General features: G+C 39.9%; 1 long non-coding RNA gene across 1 annotated transcript; it reads right to left on the bottom strand.

The window, feature by feature from the left end:
• Positions 1–951: 951 nt before the first annotated feature.
• Positions 952–19,001, bottom strand: LOC122236431. Its single transcript, XR_006214483.1, has 3 exons — positions 18,912–19,001; positions 4,449–4,500; positions 952–2,453 (listed from the first exon to the last, which is right to left on the bottom strand). It is a non-coding gene; the product is annotated as an uncharacterized LOC122236431 (long non-coding RNA).
• Between the last annotated feature and the right edge of the window lie 3,418 nt (positions 19,002–22,419).

Consider the following 22,419-nt stretch of genomic DNA (forward strand, 5'->3'; position numbering starts at 1 on the left):
CCTCCTTGCTTAAGAAAAAGCCTGATATTCACACCATACTGGCAAAATGCTCCAGGAATCTCAAGAGGGTAAAGAATTTCGGGTATTAAAACAAACAAACAAACAAAAACAAACTAGCAAAGTAACAGGGCGATGTACTCAGTCCTTGACTGTGAGTTAAGAAGTTTGAATTCTTGGGGTGCCTGGCTGGCTCAGTCTGTAGAGCATGCGACTCTTGATCTTGAGGTTGTGAGTTCAAACCCCACATTGGGCACAGCACTTACTTTAAAAAAAGAAGGGGGGCGCCTGGGTGGCGCAGTCGGTTAAGCGTCCGACTTCAGCCAGGTCACGATCTCGCGGTCCGTGAGTTCGAGCCCCGCGTCAGGCTCTGGGCTGATGGCTCAGAGCTTGGAGCCTGTTTCCGATTCTGTGTCTCCCTCTCTCTCTGACCCTCCCCCGTTCATGCTCTGTCTCTCTCTGTCCCAAAAATAAAATAAAAAAATAAAAAAAAAAAAAAAAAAAAGAAGAAAAAAAAAAAAGGCCAGAATTCTTGTCTCAGCACTAGCATCTAGTTCTGTGACCTTGGGCAAGTCACTCAAACTTTCTGGACTTGGTTTCCTTGTTTGTAAGATAACAGAAGTTGGACTATAATCTTCGAAGTCCCTTTTAGTTATAAACAGTTCTATGATTCTGAACAGTAAGTTCTGTCAGTAAGTTCATATGTCAATAGAGGCTTCGGAGAAAAATTGCAACTCTAGTAACCAAAGAAACACCAGAATTTTAACAGATACCCTATATAGATATGCTGTACAAAGAAACGCAGAAAAATGGAATTGAGGATTAAGGAATATTAGGGACTTTTTAAAAACCAATTTACTTCTAACCCTCAATCCCCCCCGCACCACCACCCCCCCCCCCCACCGCCGCCTCAAAAAGCACACTGTAGGTTTATCCACAGTCCACTGGATAAATGCCTGATAGTTCTTTGGGGATAGTTAAACCCCTCTAGTTAATCTAAGATTCAAGCAATGTTGCTAGTATTTGCTTTAAAACGACTTAGTTGAGGTTTTTTTAGTGTTAGACAAATCTATCTCCTTGCATATGGATTATATGGAACCCAGATAAACCAACCCTTCTGTCTTCTGTCCTTCGGTCATTAGTCTCTTTCAATGTATGTAGCTGAGTAGTCATCTTGCAAAAAAATTGATTTTGAAATAAAGACTCAGATGTCTAGTGACTGAGTCCACTCAGTTTCCCCTCTTTCATATATTTACATATTAATTTTAAGCCATAAGTAAAAATTAAAGACTGCTCTCTCCCAGTCTCTTTGATGATGCAAAGATCAAAAATTTCCAAAAGGAAAGCTTTCTTGTTGGGAATACTGATTCCAAGCATGACTGGTCCCTAAATCTGACTACTGAGACGGTGTGTGGAGGAGTGACAAGCTCTGTGCCCCTCAGGAAGTTGGGAAGCAGTCAGGCACTCTCAGCCAAGGACTAGTGTAGGGACGGGCTGGCCTTCCTATTGAGGGCTGGGTCACCAACAGCTGACATTGGAATGTACATCAGAGTTACATCCTGTTGAAGTGAAAGACAAGTTCTATTTCCAGGAATTGCTTTCCGCACCCCCCCCCCAAAAAAAAAAGCAAAAGGAAGTGGGGTTGAATACTCTTACAGCTCTGGTTAGTGAAGGTGCAACATGCCCTTGGAATCAGAATCTTGTTGGTTAAAGGGTGAGGCAGGGACTGGCCTGGGGCATCCTCCCTCTCTACACCATCTCTAGTACATAGCTCCCCTTCACTGTTTCAGCTCTCCCAAAATTCACTGGAGAGCATGCCGGACCCAGGGAGGTCAAGAGGTAAATGGGGAAAGAGTTGTGGGACAGGGTAGTGGAAAGGAGACGTGGTAATGGTAGGGATCAAATCTTTTTCGGGCCCTCTTGTCCCCTTTCACTCCTTCTTAGGTCCCTCCTCATGCTCCATAAGCGAATGTCATGACAGCAATAGAGAACAGCTTTGTTTTCCCGGCACACAGTATTAACCACAAATTGGAATATCTCCCATTTGAGCATTTTATCTGGAATGAGATCTGACTCCCAGAGAAGAATGATTCTCCTCCCCAAATGCAAGTCCTGAGGTGGCGAGAGGTGCACCCCCTGAGGAGTCAGAGGAATGAGCTCTGCACTCAGCCACTATCCCATGCTGCCCACAGGATGCCCAGCCCAGTCCCCACCTCACCATTACCCTGTGAAATTCCAGTTCTAAATGACACCTTTAACATGTATGGGAATCTCCTGGAGGGCTTGTTAAAACACGGATTGCTGGGCTCCAATCCCAAAGCTTCCTATTTGAATTTCTAACAAGCTCTCAGGTGATGCTGATGTCGCTAGTCTAGGAAAACGACTATTCCCACACATGGCAGGCATTTAACAAACATTTGTTGTTCATTTTCATAATGGGAGATCAGGGTTGAGTGCTGTGGAACAGAAAAAAAAACAGGAATCAGTTCATTTGCATTTGGGAGTTTATAGTTATTTGTTGTACTTTTCCTCACTCTGTTTCCCATGCTGTTGATGCAATTTTAGCAATTTTCAGGAAACAGCTGTTACTCACCTCCTTGAAAGACAATGAAAATTTAATAATAGGTAAATTGATATTTTGGAAGAAACTAGTGTTTCCTATATATCTGTGATAGCCATGCCTCTAACATAATTGACAATTGAAATTTTAGGGGTGATGTCAATTGACATTAAAAAAAAATAAAGTATATGTGTCAACTGACTTTTCAAATCTCTAGGAAAACTTATCATTTAAAAAGGTCCAGGTGTAGGGCGCCTGGGTGGCTCAGTCGGTTGAGGGTCTGACTTCGGCTCAGGTCATGATCTCACGGTCTGTGAGTTTGAACCCCGCGTAGGCTCTGTGCTGACCGCTCAGAGCCTGGAGCCTGCTTCAGATTCTGTGTCTCCCCCTCTCTCTGCCCCTCCCCCACTCATGCTCTGTCTCTCTGTCAAAAATAAATAAACATTAAAAAAAATTTTTAAAAAAGGTTCAGGTGAATTTAAGATACAAAACAGATGAACATAAGGGAAGGGAAACAAAAATAATATAAAAGCAAGGAGGAGGACAAAACATAAGAGCCCCTTAAATACAGAGAGCAAACTGAGGGTTGCTGGAGGGGTTGTGGGTAGGGGGGAATGGGCTAAATGGGTAAGGGGCATTAAGGAAGACACTTGTTTGGATGAACAATGGGTGTTATACATAGGGGATGAATCACCAGAATTTACTCCTGAAATCATTATTGCAATATATGCTAAGTTGGATGTAAATTAAAAAATAAACAAATACAAAATAAAATAAAATAAAAAATTACAAAAAAATAAGAAGCTTCTGCACAGCAAAGGAAACAATCAACAAAATTAAAAGGCAATCTACAGAATGGGAGAAAATATTCGCAAATGACATATCTGATAAAGGGTTAGTATCCAAAATATATAAAGAACTTATAAAACTCAACACCCCAAAACCAAATAATCCAATTAAAAAATAGGCAGAAGACATTAACAGACATTTCTCTGAAGAGGACTTTTAGGTGGCCAACAGATGCATAAAGAGATATTCAATATCACTCATCATCAGGGAAATACAAATCAAAACTACAATGAGATATCACCTCAGACCTGTCAGAATGGCTAAAATCAAAAACTGAAGAAACAAGTGTTGACAAGGATGTGGAGAAAAGGGAACACTCACACATTGTTAGTGGGAATGCAAACTGGTGCAGCCACTCTAGAAAGAGAGAGAGGGAGAGAGAGAAACCAAGAAACAGACTCTTAACTATAGAGAACTGAGGGTCACCAGAGTAGAGTTGGGTCGGGGGATGGGGTTGGGGATAGGTGATGGGGATTAAAGGATACACTTATGATGAGCACTGAGTAATGTATATAATTGTTGAATCACTATATTGTATACCTGAAGCTAATAAGACACTGTATGTTAACTATACTGGAATTAAAATAAAAAACTTAATTAAAAAATTAAAAATAAAAATAAAAAAATAAATAAGGTCCAGATGAATTAAGAGTACACTTACCATGAGGAGCAGTGAGTAATGTATAGAATTGTTGAATCACTATTTGTACACCTAAAACTAATGTAACACTGTTAACTATATTAGAATTAAAATAAAAACTTAATAAAAAAAGGTCCAGGTGATTTGCAAAGATTTACACCAGAACTTAGACAAAACAAAACAAAACAAAACAAAACAAAACAGAAAGAAGCATTTCTGACCTGAAGAAATCTTTTCTGACTCAGATGGTCATTTTTTATTATAGGCCAGAAAAATATTAGAGTCTGCACAGTGCAGCTGAGGATTGCTGGGTTTTTTTTCATGTCATTTCTTTGGCTCATCTCCTTTAGCTTCAAGCCTGAACACAGTTACTTAAAAGAAAGTGGATTATTTAAAACTTACCTTTGTGGCTGATGATCTGTTCTCCGAACTCTCTCCTCTTAGACATATACACCTTGGGAAAAAACACACAGAGTATGTGAAAAATGTGTATTCCTCTCTACATTGATGACTGAAATCACTTTCAGTGATTCAGATTAAGTGATTTCAGATATTTGTCAGGACCACTGACACGACAATATATTTTTTTATAACTCTTTCGTGCTCAAAAACCTTTACAGACTTTTTAAATGAATCTTTGTACCATCCCTCTGAGGCAAATGAGGAACAGGTGTAATTATCCCCTCTTCACAGATGGATAGGCAGACACAAAGGAAGGGACTGAAATCCAGCCCAGAAGGAAATCCAGCTAAGGGCCCAAATAATTCTAATACAATCTGCTTCTCCTATCAATGCCATGTTCCTTTGATTCATGAAAATGTGGGAAACTCTGAAGGCATTATTTTTCCATTCTTCAGTGATGTCCCAAACTCTGTAGGGACATCTGAAGAGAGGAAATGATGACAGTGGTAAATGTGGGCAGCAGCAGTGTGAGTCTATGAAACCAAAATTTAACCTTCCTGAATAATATGATCAAGGTCTATGCTGCATTCCATTGGTACCTGATCAGCCCGCACCATGCTGTTATTTGCATAAAAGCAGACAGGGTGTAGGGTGCGGGCGGAGTAGTATTAAACTAATAGTCATAATTGCACAGCTGCAAACCTCTAAAAGTACCCAACATTTGGGAAGTACTAAGGTACCGGGAATTTTTCTGAATGACAATAGCTTTCAGTGCAACAGGCTTAGAAAATATGCTGTCCCTGACCAGAAGCCAGACTGCTGACATGAAAGTGGAGAGAATACAAGGGCCTTAAACCCTGCACTATGCAACGCCTTTCACATGGTACTGTTTTCTTAAGAGATTCCTATTGGGGTACCTGGGTGGCTCAGTCAGTTAAGCATCTGACTCTTGATTTCGGCTCAAGTCATGATCTCATGATTTGTGAGATCAAGCACTGCGTTGAGCTCTGCGCTGACACTGTGGAGCCTGCTTGCAATTCTCTCTTTCCCTCTCTGTCTGCCCTGCCCCACCTCTCAAAATAAATAAATAACTTTAAAAAAAAAGAGAAGAGATTCCTATTACAGAAACTGTGACTTTAGGAATTACTGGTTTTAATAATCTCACCGTCTAAGCAATGGACACTATGACAGGAAGTCTCCAGACTGTCAGCTTCCACAAGGCCCTCACATATCCCTAGCATCTGAGGTCTTCCAGAAGCAGCAGCCCATCCCAGCGTCCCAGTTCCCCCAATCTCATCCCTGCCCTTCATACCTGCCAACCTCCCTGGAGGCTCTCCTCCCCACAAGCTCCCTCCCAGTGAACCTGAGACTGTAGGGAATGAAGGGTGACGGAGCCCTCAGAGGGTGGAGCTCTCAAAGGACAAAACTTCAGGGTTTCCCTGGGTTTCCCTTCCTGTAAGTGCTGTTCTTCACCAAGTGGAGTAACTTTTGAAGTGTGGAATTCTATTCAAGAAGGGGATGGAGCAGAAAAGAACAAAATTCTCAAAAGATACAGACTATAAAGTGGGTGACTTACTGATCCAACAGGGGTTTGCCTGAAATTTCAGAAAATAAGAATAAAGAAAGATCTTATCTATGCACTGTTCCTTCTAATATTTTAAAATCGAGAAGGTAACATGCTCATACATGAGAACCTACGAAGATGGCATATATAAAGATACAAATAGGTATTCAGAGGGAGGCAAGTTACTGTTCTAATCAAATTAAAACTTACAGCTTACTTAATCGGACACATTTGATGTTATACCTAATTGTGCAGCAAGATAATAAGATACAACAGTAAGGAGATCATTGAAAAGAAAAGTAATTGGTACTACTTGACACAGCTTGACCAACATTTTCGGTTTATTTTTTTAACTTTGATAGTTCAGTATAATTTGCCACCATCGATCTTTCCATAATGCCATGAGTGCTTTTGATTATCAGCATTCACACAGATATATTCATACTGAGAAAAGAAAAAAGAGTGTGTGGGCACCTGGCTGGCTCAGTCAGTAGAGCATGTGACTCTTGATCATGGGGTCATGAGTTTGAGCCTCATGTTGGGGGTAAAGTTTACTAAAAACAACCCCAAAAAACGAACAAAAAAACCTCAGAAACAAAAAAAACAAACTGTTAAAAAAAAACCCTACTGAATCAAATTCCTTTTCACTCAGAAAGGTCTCTGTCCCTCCCCACAAACTTATGTCCCTATTCCTCATGAGTTTTCATCCTCCCTATCCCTGCTACATTGGCGATTTTTATTCAAGTTATCAAATCAAATGAAAAGAATTACCTAAAGCATAAGAAAAAAAAAATCAGGCCCACTCAATCAGTCTTGAGGGGAAGAGCTGAGGAAATCTGTATTTAACAAGCAGCAACGTAATTCTTCTTTTTTTTAAATCTTTATTTATTTTTGAGAGAGAGAGAGAGACAGAGCATAAGCAGGGGAGGGACAGAGAGAGAGAGGGAGACACAGAATCCAAAGCAGGCTCCAGGCTCTGAGCTGTCAACACAGAGCCCAACACGGGGCTCGAACTCACAGACTGCAAGATCATGACCTGAGCCGAAGTTGGATGCTTAACCGACTGAGCCACCCAGATGCCCCAGCAGCAAGGTAATTCTTACCAGGCAAGTTCAGGAAATACTGGACTGTGGGGTCCCTATTTTCCAAGTCAAAAATCAGAGCTCACAGATTTTTTTTACTTGTTAGTGAATTTACAACACATGTTTTATTAAGATATATTTACTTACCTCAAATACTTTTATAAATAAAGTGGAATACAAATTAATGGTTTAAAGATATAGATAATCAATTGCACATTGACATCTTTTAATAAAATTCCCTTTTGGTTTTTCCAGAGATGACTCTACGTGAAATGAGAACCATCCAAAACATATGGCTGCTGGCTGGCTAGGTAGGAGTTCTGCCCTGAGAGGGGTGAAGATCAGGGGTGTGAATGGGGAAGGGCAGACAAGAGCGTTGGCACAGAAAAAGGAGAGGCGAATGAGAACAGACTGAATCTGAGGCTGGGAAGCAAAAGGAGAGAGTGTTTTGGAATCAAGGGGCCAGGACTGTGTGGGTGGTGGGGCAATCACTACTATCAGCATCTTCCACATAATAACCCTGAGCATCTGCAGGTATGGCTACTGCTGTATCCAATATACCCTTTGGATACAGAATAAGGTCAGAGAAGACAAACACTAGGACGTCATTTTCTTAAATAGCTCCCATAAAAAACAACATAGCTGATTTACCTTCAGAGCCATTCAAGTTAGAACTGGATTTCAACAGAAAGATAGACTGTCCCCAAAGAAATATATATTCCTTTAGGAACGAAGGGAAAAGATCATCTATCATGAGCTTGCTCTGTATTAAGTACTGTGGAAGTAGCTCTGGCGTGTGGGTCCAATATTCATTCAACAACTCCTTCTTCAGTGTCTGTCAAGGCTAATCACTGGGTTAGGTGTTAAGAATACACAACACAAAAGAAATGGTCTGTGCCCTCATGAAACTTTAAAAAAAAATTTTTTTTTAACGTTTATTTTTGAGACAGAGAGACAGAGCATGAACGGGGGAGGGTCAGAGAGAGGGAGACACAGAATCCGAAACAGGCTCCAGGCTCTGAGCTGTCAGCACAGAGCCCGACGTGGGGCTCGAACTCACAGACCGCAAGATCATGACCTGAGCCGAAGTTGGATGCTTAACCAACTGAGCCACCCAGGCACCCCTCATGAAACTTTTAATACAGTGCACACAGACATTTAAAAATAAACACATAAATGTGGGTTGTGTAGTGAGTTTAAAATTTATAGTCACAGCCCAGATGTGCTGGAATGTGCCTTTATCTTTTTCTGCTGGAATTCAAACTTAGCTCTTGAGTCCCCTTTCTGCTGATGGAAGGAAAATGAGCTCAGTCTTGCCACTTGAAGATAACTCAGTATCTTTCCATTTAAAACTAGTAAATATTCATTCTGATTCAAAGTTTTCCTTCGCCTTCTGTTTCCCTTTTTTTTTGAGGATTAGCAACTTCCCCAGGAACCCTAACTACCCTGCAGCATCGGTGCATGAGGGGCCTCTGTAGTGTGGTTGTCCACATGGTCGTTGGTGGGTCACATACATGAGCTGAGGTACAGTTTATTGCAAGTGGTATATGGCATCCACTGGTGGTGTCCATGGTCCCCACCATTGCTTCCAGCCTCAAGGTTCGCACACACAGTCTCCCCTGGTTGCATGGGCAATTTGCCACCACTCTCAAATCCTTCAGGGGCTTAAAACCTCTCAGCAATTTCCTCACACCACTCTGACATGTGTAGTGTTCTAGAATGCTGCCCTCACTCAGACCATCTGCCAGAACTTACTCAGTCCTTGTTACCCAGGCGTCCTATTGGCTGGGTGCTATTCCAAACTTGAGATTCATCTAAGTAAATCTGGATATTGCAATGACCTCCCTTGGTTTTGCCCCGTAGGGGACAGGGTGCCAGTGCTTCTTCTTGGCACCCGTTGGCATCTGTGCTCCACTCTTGGCTCCTCTCAATCTCCTCTCCTTGTCTGTTTGGAGGATAGATGGGGCACAAAGATTTTACAGATCTGTGAAATCAGGATGAATGCAAAACGAAGACATAGCCTCAGCCTCTCAGTTACAGGTGAGGGCTGAGTAAAGAACCGCATATATACAGGATGACCTTGGCCCAGGAGCTTCGTCCTCCCCAGGGAGAAAAGAAGGGGAAGAAAAATTAAATGTAACTTGGTGTTTAGTCACAAGAGACAAAGTTCCAATGTGGAAATGATTATCACGAACTGTCAAGTCTGTGTCATCCCGTTCCTAGCTGGAAACCATGGTTTACGTGTTCTTCAGAATTCAAAGTCACATTCATGCACTCCTGACTTTTCGGAATATAAACTGGGGAAGCCCACTACATTTACAAATTGTTACCCGCTCCTTGAAGGAAAAGTAGAGGATGGTCTGACACTGTATCCGTAACAAGAGGCCCAATGGAGTTTAGAGAGCAGGAAGGGCCTGAGGCGGGAGACAAGCTTTCTCAGCCTGACAAGCACACCTCAGCCAGTCACAGGGTGCTCACAGCCAGCTGGGATCCACTAGCAAGGCCGCCTCCCCTGACCTCTAGCTGTTATCACCAGGGCCCAAAATAATACCACCACTTTGGGTGAAACCTGACCATAATGTGCATGAACACTCTCTTTAATATTTAAATCTGACTTGGAACTACGCTACAGCAATGTAAGCAGCAGAATCCAGACTATGAGGAAAGCTACAGGTCAAAAATAATCTGTCTTCTTAAATCTGAATAAAGAGAAAAGTAATATACAGATTGAAGGAGAAATAATCACAATGTGAGAGGATTAGATCCCAATTCAAAAAAGGAACTAAAAAAGCTGATGTATACACAGCAACAGGAAAATTGAATACCAACTGCCTATTTAATTATATTAACAAATTTTAGGTGTGATGATCCGGTGATTATTTTGTGAGACGTTTGTTTCTTCTAGGGAAATATGCTTCAGGTACCTAAAGATGACATGATATGATGTAATGTGCTTCAAAGTAATACAAAAGGGGGAGTGAATGAGGGAAAGAATAGAATAGGACTGGCTTTAGGTTAATGGACATTGGGACTGAGTGATGGGTACATAAGGATTCATTGTACTATTCTCTCTATTCTGTGTATATTTAAAAATTTCCATAGCAAAAGTAAAAAACAAACAAACAAACAAACAAACAAAAAACTACTTAGAACCTGTCTTGCAACTCTACCCTTCATATATAACTGTGTGTGACTACATAGGTACTACTCGGTAAACCGTGCCAGGGAACTTTTTTAAGAACACATTTGCAATGTATTCTTCACACACAGAAAGTGAAATGCAACTGGATTATATTCAATTTAAGAAGAATAATATTGTTGGGGCACCTGGGTGGCTCAGTCGGTTCAGCATCTGACTTCAGCTCAGGTCATGATCTCACTGTTCGTGAGTTCGAGCCCCACGTCGGGCTCTGTGTTGGTAGTTCAGAGCCTGGAGCCTGCTTCAGATTCTGTGTCTCCCTCTCTCTCTGCCCATTCCTCACTCATGTTCTCTCTGTCAAAAATAAACATTAAAAAATATTAAAAAAAAATTTTTTTTAACGTTTATTTATTTTTGAGACAGAGAGAGACAGAGCATGAACGGGGGAGGGTCAGAGAGAGGGAGACACAGAATCTGAAACAGGCTCCAGGCTCCGAGCTATCAGCACAGAGCCCGACGCGGGGCTCGAACTCACGGGTCAGATCATGACCTGAGCCGAAGTCAGCCGCCTAACCGATTGAGCCACCCAGGCGCCCCAAAAAATATTTTTAATAAAATAAAATATTTTAGTTGGTGCACCTCGTTTCTCTTGCTCTTCCTAAACCTTTTCTGTTATAGAAAAATTGACGTATACACAAAAAATAGGGTGAATATTTGTAATGAAATCCCATGTACATATCTCCTGGCTTCAACAATGACTGATTCATGACCAGTTTTGTTTCATCCATATGCCTCACTTCTCTCTCATTTGTGAAACTAAACACAAATGTCCTCTTGTTTCACATGTAAATATTTCCATTTGTATTGCTAATAAAAAAGGCCTAAAAAACTCCACAGTACTGTATCTCACTTAAGTAATAAGTTATTTCTTGTTATCATTAAATAATCCAGTTAGTAAACAAGTTTCTCCCATTTTAAAAAACAATTCGTTTGTTCAAATCAAGATCCAAACACTACAGTTTAGACATATCTCTTAATTTTTTTTAAGTTTGTTTATTTTGAGACAGACAGCTGGGAAGGGGCAGAGAAAGAGGGAGAGAGAGAATTTTAAGCAGGCTCCACACTGTCATGCAGAGGCCAATGTGGGGCTTGATCCCATGAACTGTGAGATCATGACCTGACCCAAAGTAACTCTGGGAGCTTTGTATTAAAGATGGCAGAGCCTTGGGGCACCTGGGTGGCTCAGTTGGGCAAGCGTCCCACTCTTGATCTCTGCTCAAGTCTGGGTCTCAGGTTGTGAGTTCAAGCCCCACGTTGAATAAAATATGAATGAATTTAAAAAAGAACGAATAAAATAAAAAAACTAAAAATACATAAATAAAGAGAGCAGAGGCTCCATCACCCTTGGCTCCTAAATGGCTGTAACAAGCATAGTGCTCCCATCACCACCATCAACAATACACAAATACTTACAATACACAAATACACTATCATCACTGAACAAGAAGTTTACTTTTATGATGTTAAGCCACTGAGATTTGGGGTTTTATCTCTCATGGAGGCTAGTGCACAGGTCAATTGCTAGGTGGGATGTTGCAGTGTATATTCATGGGTGAGAAATCATTGCAGTTGTGAAATTAGAAAATGTTTCATGGGGAAGGCGGATGGAGCTTGAGCTGTATTTTGAACTATGAGCTGTATGTCAGTGACTAACTGGAGAGAAGGGGTGGGAGTGGGAGTTACCAGAATAGGAGACTAAGAAAGGAACCACAATAGGAGTTCACATGCAGCCAGGGAATGGGGAGACCACCCTGATGAGCAGGTGCAGGTTGGGGAGACTGGGAAATAAGGATGAAGAGAAGAGTGGGAGTAGGGTATGAAAGATCCTTGAGAATTTAGGACCTGATTCAACAGCAGCCGCTGAAGTTTCTGAAGAGTGCCTGTTGAAAGGTCTATATTAGGAAAGTCAGTGAGACAAAAGAGTGCAGGATGGACCTAAAGGAAATAGATTAAATGAGTGACAATCCAGTTTAGATAAAATTAGAGATTATATTGGTAAAGGCAGTAGAAAAGAAGGGGTAAATGCAAGTGTCATCTTAAAGCAAAAACCCATAGGGCTGGACAACAGAAGAAAAAACATGAAACTAAAAGATTATTCAATCAGTAGATCTATGTCTAGTCCTATGTATAATAGTAACTCCTCAAACTGTTCAAAGTTCTATTGTTTGAGACATAATATTTAATATCTGTAAAATGAAGGGATAGAACCAGATGATCCCAAAGTTATTTCCATCTATAGAGCCCTTTGGTTATGAAATCATAAAGGAAAACATAAAACAACACAGGTGACACATCCAGTAGGAGGTAGAGAAGGGGTAAGTGTTCCACTGGATGGCTGAAACAGTTTGTTTGAATTGTTGCCAATCTTTTGTATTACAATGTAGCAATGCATGATGCAAAAGTACTTACAGTCTCCAAGATTTTCACTAACATCTTGCCTTTTTTTTTTTAAGTTTATTTATTTATTTAGAGAGTTTGAGCACGTGTGAGCAGGGGAGGGGCAGAGGGAGAGAGAGAGAGAGAGAGGGAGAGAGAGAATCCCAAGCAGGTTCCACACTGTCAGCGTAGAGCTCACTGCGGAACTCGTGAACTGTAAGATCATGACCTGAGTTGAAATGAAGTCAGATGCTTAACCGAGCACCCAGGCACTGCTGGAAGTTTGTACCTTTTAATCCCCCTTATCTATTTCTCCCACCCATCTCTCACCACCTCCCCTCTAGCAACCACCAGTTTTGTTTTATTTTGTTTTGTTTTTTCTGTATTTAAGAGTCTGTTTCTTTGTTTCCTTGTTTTGGCTCTTAGATTCCACATATAAGTGAAATCACATGGTATTCGTCTTTCTCTTTCCCTTAGCATAATATCCTCTAGGTCTATTCATGTCACTGCAAATAGCAAGATCTCATTCCTTTTGATGGCAGAGCAACGTTCCATTATATGTATGTGTGCCACTTCTTCATGCATTCATCTATTGATAGGCACTTGAGTTGTTTCCATATCTAGGTTATTGTAAATAATGCTCCAGTAGGGGTGCATTTATCTTTTCAATTTAGTGGGTTTTTTTCCCTTTGGGTAAACACCCAGTAGAATTACTGGATCATAGAGTATTTCTACTTTTAATTTTCTGAGGAACCTCCATACTGTTTTCTTCAGTGGTTGCCATAAATTTACATCTCACCAACAACGCATGAGTGTTCGCTTTTCTCCACATGCCCACCAACACCTGTTATTTCTTGTCTTTTTGATACTGGCTTCTGACAGGTGTGAAGTGGTACCTCATTGTTGTTTTGATTTGTATTTCCCTGATGATTAGTGATGTTAAGAATCTTTTCATGTCTGTTGGTCATTTGTATGTCTTTTTTGGAAAAATGTCTATTGAGGTCCTCTGCCCATTTTTTCATTGGATTGCTTGTTTTTTTTTTGTTTTTTTTTTTTTTTTTGGTGTTGACATGTGTAAGTTCCTTATATATTTTGAATGATAACCCCTAATCAGATATATCACTTGCAAATATCTTCTCTCATTTATTAGGTTGCTTTTTGTTTTGTTGATGGTTTCCTCTGCTATGGGGGGAAAAAAACAAAAAATAAAAAACAAAAAAAACCCCACGACTTTTATTTTGGTGTAGTCCCAATAGTTTATTTTTGGTTTTGTTTCTCTTGCCTGAGGAGACATATCCATAAACATGTTTCTAAGGATAATGTGTCTTTTCTTTCTTTTAGGAGTTTAATGGTTTCAGGTCTCACATTTAGATTTATCATCCATTTTGAGTTTATTATTGTGTATGGTGTAAGAAAGTGGTCTAGTTTCATTCTTTTGTATGTAGTTGTACAATTTTCCCAGCAGCATTTATTAAATATTCTTTTTCCCATTGAATATTCTTGCCTCCATTGTCATAGATTAATTGACCATATATGAGTGGGTTTATTTTTGGGCTCTCTATCCTGTTCCATTGCTGTTTTGTTTTCTTAGATTTATAATTATTCATAGATTTGTTTCATTTTGTATCACTTTATAAATAGGAAGGTTACTAGATGAAACTATTTTTTATTTTTTTTTATTTCTTTAAATAATCTTCACTTTCTATATGGGGCTCAAACTCATGACCCCAAGATTAAGAGTCACATGCTCTTCCAACTGAGCCAGCCAGGCGCCCCTGAAACTATTTTTCAAAGTAAACTAAGAAAGTGCTAATTTCCATCCTGAAAATAAGCCACTGAAGGACAAATAGAAAAACTAGTTCCTGACATTCAACAGTTTTCAGGAGTCCACCATTGCCTTCCTATGGCATTAAAGAAAAATATAGCAGGTATTTATTTTAAAAACTTGTAAGGGTCTTGGACAAGCTATGGAGACAATATACCGGTTCAATTATGCTACAGCATGGACACCAAGATGGATGAAATCAAAGAAGAAATGGGTTCACAAACATATATGACAAAAGACTGGTATCCAGGTTACGCACAGAACTACGGCTCAAAAATAAATAAATAAATAAACCACCTAATTAAAAAGCGGACAAAGATTTAAACAGACATTTCACAAAGATAGGGCTATAAATGGCCAGTAAGCATGTCAAAAGTACTGAACATCATTAGTCATCAGGAAATGCCAATGAATACCACAATGGGTTCATTGTGTACCCACCAAAATAGGTAAAATTCCGAAGACTGACAACACTAAATGTTGGCAAGAACGTGGAGCAACCAAACCTTATACGTTGCTGACAGAAGTGTGAAATGGCACAATTTTAGAAATGGGTCTGGTAGTTGCTTATAATATTAAGTATACACCTATGGCTCAGCAATTACATTCCTAAATACTTACCCAAGGCAAAGAAAAATAATATTCACAACACTTGTACAAAAGTGCTCATAGCAGCTTTATTCATCATGGTCAAATGTGAAAAACACTCAGGTTTCATCAATAGAAGAACGGATAAACCAACTGGTACAGTCATATAGCAGAATACCATTCAGCAGTAAAAAGGAACTAATTATTGGTTCACACAATAATTAAAAAATGGGTGAATCTTGGGGCGCCTGGGTGGCTCAGTCGGTTAAGTGGCCGACTTCGGCTCAGGTCACGATCTCGCGTTCCATGAGTTCGAGCCCCGCGTCCGGCTCTGTGCTGACAGCTCAGAGCCTGGAGCCTGTTTCAGATTCTGTGTCTCCCTCTCTCTCTGCCCCTCCCCTGTTCATGCTCTGTCTCTCTCTCTGTCTCAAAAATAAATAAACGTTAAAAAAATAAATAAAAAAAAAATGGGTGAATCTCAACACTATGCTGAGTAAAAGAAATCTTGCCCATAAAGGCATATACTTTATAATTCCATCTATATGAAGTTCTAAAACAGGTTAAACTAATTTGTGGTGGTAAAATATTAGCACAGTGGTTGCCTGGGGGAAGGGGCAAGGTGAGTGAGGATCACCTGGAAAGAAGCATGAGGAAATTTTCTGGAGTGACAGTAATGTTCTCTGTTTTAATAGGGGTTTAGGTTACACAGGTATCTACATTTGTCCAAATGCAGCAAATGGCAACCTAATATTCGTACATCTCATTACATGGACATACCGCTTGAAAAAAAAAATTGTAAACGAATATAGAACTCTAGTTAATGATATGCAGGCTGAAGTACACTGGTATCTGTAACTTACTTCATCAAAAACTTAAGATGGACTGATGGACAGATGCATGGAAAAATGGATCAAATGCACAGCTGGGTGGTAAAGCAAATATAGTAAAATGTTCATAATAGAATATGTATATGTGGGCATACGGATATTCACTATACAATTATTTCAACCTTTCTGTCTGTTTGAAGTTTATCCAAATAAGATGTTGGGTGGTGAAAGAAAAAAAATGAAAGAAAAAATCACATTTCTTATCATGATGCTTGATCAAAAGATAATAATTATTGATAAAATAAATGTTAGAGCAACAGGAAAAGAGGGATTTAGACATAAAATGAGGCTAAGTGAACATTTAGTAAGCTCCTGATTCCCTAAGGTGTGCCTGGGTTTTTATGAAAGATATTAGATTTAATAAAAGTGTTAAAACTGTGGACACGGATGTCAGTATCCATCATTGAAAGGATTTGCAGAAAGAAAATCAGTGTGGGGAAGAGGGAGACTACAAAGAACAAAGGAAATAAAACTGAATTAAAGAGAATTAGGGAAAACTGAATGAACAGAACAAAATGTACATTTTCATTTTGACCAATTTCGTAAGAAAACAAAATGGTCAATTTTGAACTCTACAGAATCATGGTAGTGGCTTTTGTACACACATTTTTAGGTTCTGAATTAAATGCTTCAGTGAGATTTTACATACTATTTGAATACTTATTGTTCAAAATGGTTGCAACAGAAAAATAGGCACATTGATCTTGGTTTTAGTATCTGTCAAAGCAGTAATTAAAGTAAATGTGACTGGAGTCCCCACTTCAAAAACCAAAGGGAAGGGCAGAAAAATTCAGCTGACAAATTGAGATTGGTGGGGCAAAGAAGTGTTAATACCCTAACAGAGAGATGATGCTTCCAGAACTGAAGATAAAAGGTATCGTCATTAATGGGATACAAATCTGTCCATAATGAAGTATACGACTCATGTCTTTCTCAAAATAGATTTTCCTTGAGCCTTAAACCCTGAACTGTGCTGTGTCCCTGAAGATATCACAAAATGGCCTATTTTCACTTGTTAATCCCAGACCTAAATACTAATCTTTTACCTCACCTATTAGAGGATAGTTTAAATTAGCTTTATTGATCGCAGAACTAGACACCCATTACAATGTCTTTTATAGTTCCTGACCTAGCAGAGCATGAGAAGTATTTGAAGTATGAAATAAACACAGAGTGGTGTTGGTAGGGGGTTATATTTTAAATTGCAAGCACAACACTGATTTAGTTTCTGTTTTGTACATTCTTTTAATTCTACAGAGAAGAAAATTACTTGCAATATTGAACCACAATTGTCTGCAGGAGGTAAACATAAAGAATCTTAAATCAATTGACTTAATCAGTTTAGCATGTTTCATGTCTCTTCCAAGATAGAATAGAAATTAAATATCTTGCCACGACAAGAACCTTGACTGTAGTCTTGACACACTGGTTACAATGTTTTAGAAAATAATACTAGAATTTCACCTAGTTAACCTCATTTTAATGTAAGAACTTTAAAAACCTGTTAATTTAAGGATTAAATAATTTGTTTTGCTGTTATTAAACACTGTCAAGCTGTATTTATGAAATCAGATTCTGCAAAATAATTATTAATCCAGAAAAGCCTTAGACTTGAAGGCATTTTGAAAAGTGATTTTACTTGCCACTTAAAGCATAATATAACTTGCTTTCTGCAGTTTTGCTGGGGTGATTTGGTCATGCACGGTGACTCTGAGGCTGGGGAGCTATAGGGTACCTGGTTTGGCTAGTGGGTGGCTCACAGGTCCTGTGCACACATGCACATGTGGGCTTATGGAGGGGCACTTCCACGGATGTGCAGTAGTGACAGCCAGTGGACCAGAGACTTCAAATACTCAGGAGCAGAGCATATGGCTTCCTTCCAATGCCTCTATCCTTAGAATCTGCCTTAAAATTACTGAGCCAGTTGGTGTGGGCCACATAGGAGGTACAGTACAAGGAAGTAAGAACCATCAGGAAGGGCTCTATCATATATGTACAGATACAAAGAGATAAATATAGAGAGAGATGCAGATATCTCACTTAATCCTCACAAACAGTTGAATGAAATAGTTACTATTATTACCTCTTTTGCACAGATAAGGAAATTAAATGTCAGAGAAATTAAGCAATTTGTCTAGAACCACGAGGTGGTCAGGAATGGAACCTGCACTCAAACTCAGGACTCCAAGACCCTGCATTTAACCACTGCACTACAGAAACAGACCTGAGCCTCACTGCCCAGGGTAGCTTCCCAGACGAATAAGAAGAGGAGATGGGCAATACAGATTGCAGGGATTGGATAAACGGAAAAGGAGAGGCCTTTCTAGGATGGGGAGAGCAGAAGCAAAAAGACAGATATGGGAATGCCTATTGATGGAACAGGCCTGACTGGGTTAAGGGATTCTTTTTTTTGTGAATAAAATCATAGTATTTTACTACTTTAAAGCACATTCATACCCATCTAAAGGGTCCTTGAAATAATTCTTTTAGTAAAGGAGAAGGTATTATAATCCATCTCTGCATATATATAGAAATTAAAGACCAAGAAGGTTATACCTCCATCACATGCCCTACCCATCACAGGGCTTTTGTACATGTTGCTCCTTCTGCCTGGAGAGCAATTCTTCTCCTCTTCACCTTGGTAACTATTACCCATCCATCAGTTCAGTTCAACACTGACCTCCTAAGAAAGGCTTAGCTGACTTCCCCTGCCTTGGTCAAGTCCCTCCTTACTGTATGAACTCACTGAGCCAAGCACTTCGCCCTGTTAGGATGTATCATACTTATTCTACTTACTGGTGGGAACAAATGCAAAAAGAGGAAGTAACTGAATAAAAACAAATCAAGAGCGCCCAGGTCTGCCTAGGCTGGTTGCTCATACATTTTTCACTTTAGTACACTATTTATAAAAGGTCCAATTGGAAGATCTGAGGCTATTTTACCTGGCAAAGAGGATTTAGGGGAGAGGATCTGACAGCTGTCTTCAAATGTCTGAAGAACTATCATGTTGAAGGAGGATCAGACATATTCTGCATAGCTCCAGAGGGCAAAACAAAGACAAATGAGGTGAAAGACCAGGGAGGCATATTTCATTACACTATGAGGAAGTTAAATATGTAACAATGAGACCTGTCCAAATATGAAGCAGGCTATCTGTGAAGGAGGTGAGTATTCAAACAAAGGCTGGAGGAACGCATGTCAGGGCTGTTGCAGTAGAAATTTCTGGTAGGGAAATTTTTAGCCGCTTAGGCTTTTCTGAGACTAATGTGCTTCTACAGGTCTGGGAGGGACTTGAAGGCAAAACTGAACTTGATTTAAACTGACCTCAAGGAAGGAGAGTTGCAATGAGTTCTTATGATGCCGGACTAATACTGGGCTCTGTAAGTAATACATCTGCGTTTGTGGGTGGCACTTAGGTGCCATTGACGTCTTTGAGAGCCAGCATTCCAACCGTAGCTAGGGCCTTGCAGCTGCCCCTGTGACTGAACAGCAGGGAACACTCCAGTGTACAAGGGACTGATTCCAGGGTCACCCCTCCTCCTCTGAGTAGAATATGTCTCTCTTCCTTTTCCACCCCACCTGCAATCCACATATACACAAATACATTTCTACAGTGGAAGCTGTCACGGGATGCTGACAGATCTCTTCCAAATACTCTTGGAAGATGTTCTTTTTCCCAGCTTCTTAAGGCCACCTCTAATGCTGAGCACACTTTGACAGTAATGCTTCTCTCTCCTTATGCAAACACTCCAATAATGAAAGAGCCCCTGAGAGAAAATAAACTAAAAATCATCTTTTTAAGGCACCATTTCTATCTTAATTTCACAACAACAAAGGCCTCAAAAACTATGTGGAGGCTAAAAACTAGGAACCCTGATTTGGAAACTGAAGTCTAAGGACACCAATATTCGGAATGGAGGTGAATGGATCTCTAATTGTTATTCTTGGCAGATGCAGGCCTGGACCAACGATGACAGCTTTTCTATAGAGAAATGTAATCTGTCAAATAACCAGTTTGCAGATTCTGGAACTAAACTCATTTGGGAACAATCAAATTCAATACACTGTAATGTTAGAATTTCAGGATAAATGATCATTTATAAATCAAACCACAGTGTCTATTTTGCTGTGTGACAAGACATTTGGTAATCCAGTCATGAAATATTTATTGAGCCCTGTTACCTGCCAGGTAGTGTGCCAGGCACTGGCTCTGGAGAGGTAAACAAAATGGACGTGATCTGTGATGTTACAGGGTTTATTCTCTAATTTAGACTATAAAATAATAAGCACCAAATCAATTCATAACTACAAACTGATAATGTATATGAAGGGAAAGGGTCAGCAGACTCCTAAAGCCACAGTAGGCTTTCCTGAGGAAGAGAACTTTCAGTGAGAAATTAAGAATAAACGAGAATTAACTGGGTGAGAGGTAGGGGAAAGGACATTCCTGGCAAAGGGCGCACCCCGAAGCCCTAGGGTATGAAAGAATGTGGCTTCTTTAAGAAATGGGGAGAAAGCCAATATAAGCAAGGGGGAAAAGCCTGGAGACGACACCAAGGAAGAATGCAGGGGCAGATCCTGTAGTGTCTCAGCAGCAACTAAGTGCATTCGGAAGCCCCACAAGAGGAGAGTGATGCAATTTATATTTTTAAAATGATTATTCAAAAGGTCAGACATGTGGAGAATGGATTAAGTGAAGGGAAGAACCGTGTCTCTTTTTACATAAACTCTCCATTCACAAAAATGACAACTTCCGATTTATAGCCATATTAATGTAGCATATTTAGAGTCACTTCTTTTAAGTGATTATAAGAGCCTAACATCCCACACATTTTTTTTTGTTTACTAGGCAACTCTCTCCCAAGGAAACATACTATTGCTAAATGGATGAAAATTGAAATATTTTTTATTCAGGCATTATAAATTCTAACTCACATTGAGATGAAGACAAATTACTGTCTCCATGCAGAGGAGGGAGTAAAAATAAATGTGTTTTTATGTAATGTTGCATTTAGAATTTATCTCTATTTTATAATCAAGGGAAACTATGCACACTGAGGATGCTGGGATAGAAACAGAGCCAGAATTAGACATTGTCTATTCTTGACTATTTCTCTCTGTTTTTGTTGCCTGGTACTATTTCTTTCTGTGAAGCACTGTAGGAGTAGGCAGCTGGTCCTCTTCATCATTCTCATCAAATTTAAGTGTAGACTGGGGCGCCTGGGTGGCTCAGTTGACTAAGCATCCAACTTTGGCTCAGGTTGTGATCTCACGGTTCGTGAGTTCGAGCCCTGCATCAGGCTCTGTGCTGACAGCTCAGAGCCTGGAACCTGCTTCGGATTCTGTCTCCCTCTCTCTCTGCTCCTCCCCAACTCACCCTCTGTCTATCTAAAAAATAAAATAAACACTAAATTTTTTTAAAAAAATGTAAGTGTAGACTTCTAACAAAAGTGAATAGATGTAATTGGGTGATACAATACTGTGGAAAATGTGCTCCTCTCTTCCTGGTCTGAAAACAGTATCCTTGGCAGAATCCATTAGTCAGATCCATCAGGAAAAGGGCTGGAAATTAGTATTATATTAAAGGAATGCAAAGACAAAATAGTTTCTGGCATTCAAAATAGGATCATGCAGCAATCCAGGCTATTTTCCAAATACCTATTATTCCCTCTCCTCTCCCCAACAAAGCCCAAAGGACCCATTCTTTTTTTTTTTTTTTTAAGTTTATTTATTTATTTTGAGAGAGAGAAAGAGCCCCAGTGGGGTAGGGACAGAGAGAGATGGAGAGAGAATTCCAGGCAGGCTCTGCACTGCCAGCACAGAGTCCCATGTGGGGCTGGAACTCATGAACTGCGAGATCATGACTTGAGCCGAGATCAAGAGTCTGATGCTTAACAGACTGAGCCAACCAGGTGCCTCCAAAGGGCCCATTCTTATGGTTTGGTTAGTTTAGTTTGTTAGTTGCTTGTTTTCTTAAGTGAGGTTGATATGAAAGTGGATGCTTTATCGAAGTAGGATATTAGGAGAAGTAAATGAAAGCTCACTGTTTTTTAGTCCCAGGGAATTATAGAAGGAATAGAGAAAGAAACCAAGAGAGAAAGAGAATCAGTCAATTAAATATGTATTCTGACACCTCCTTTTAGTGAGTTGCATTAAATCCATGGTTCGCCAACTTAACATGCCTCAAATCACCTAGAAGGCTTGTTCAAACATAGTTGTGGGGCTCCACCCCCAGAGTTTCTGATTCAGTAGGTCAGAGGTAGGACTTGAGAGTTTGCACAAGTTCCTAGGTGATGGTGATACTGCTGATCCAGCGACTACACTTTGAGAACCAGTGTTGAATAAATGAAAGTAATACCAATGGCATCAAAGTTTGTCTTTGATTTTCATGTAGTGCCCTGGAAAGATCATTTCTGTGGCTGACCCTTGCTGAATGCTGGTGTGCAGCCA

This window comes from Panthera tigris, chromosome A2 (assembly GCF_018350195.1).
Source record: "Panthera tigris isolate Pti1 chromosome A2, P.tigris_Pti1_mat1.1, whole genome shotgun sequence".
NCBI lineage: Eukaryota > Metazoa > Chordata > Mammalia > Carnivora > Felidae > Panthera > Panthera tigris.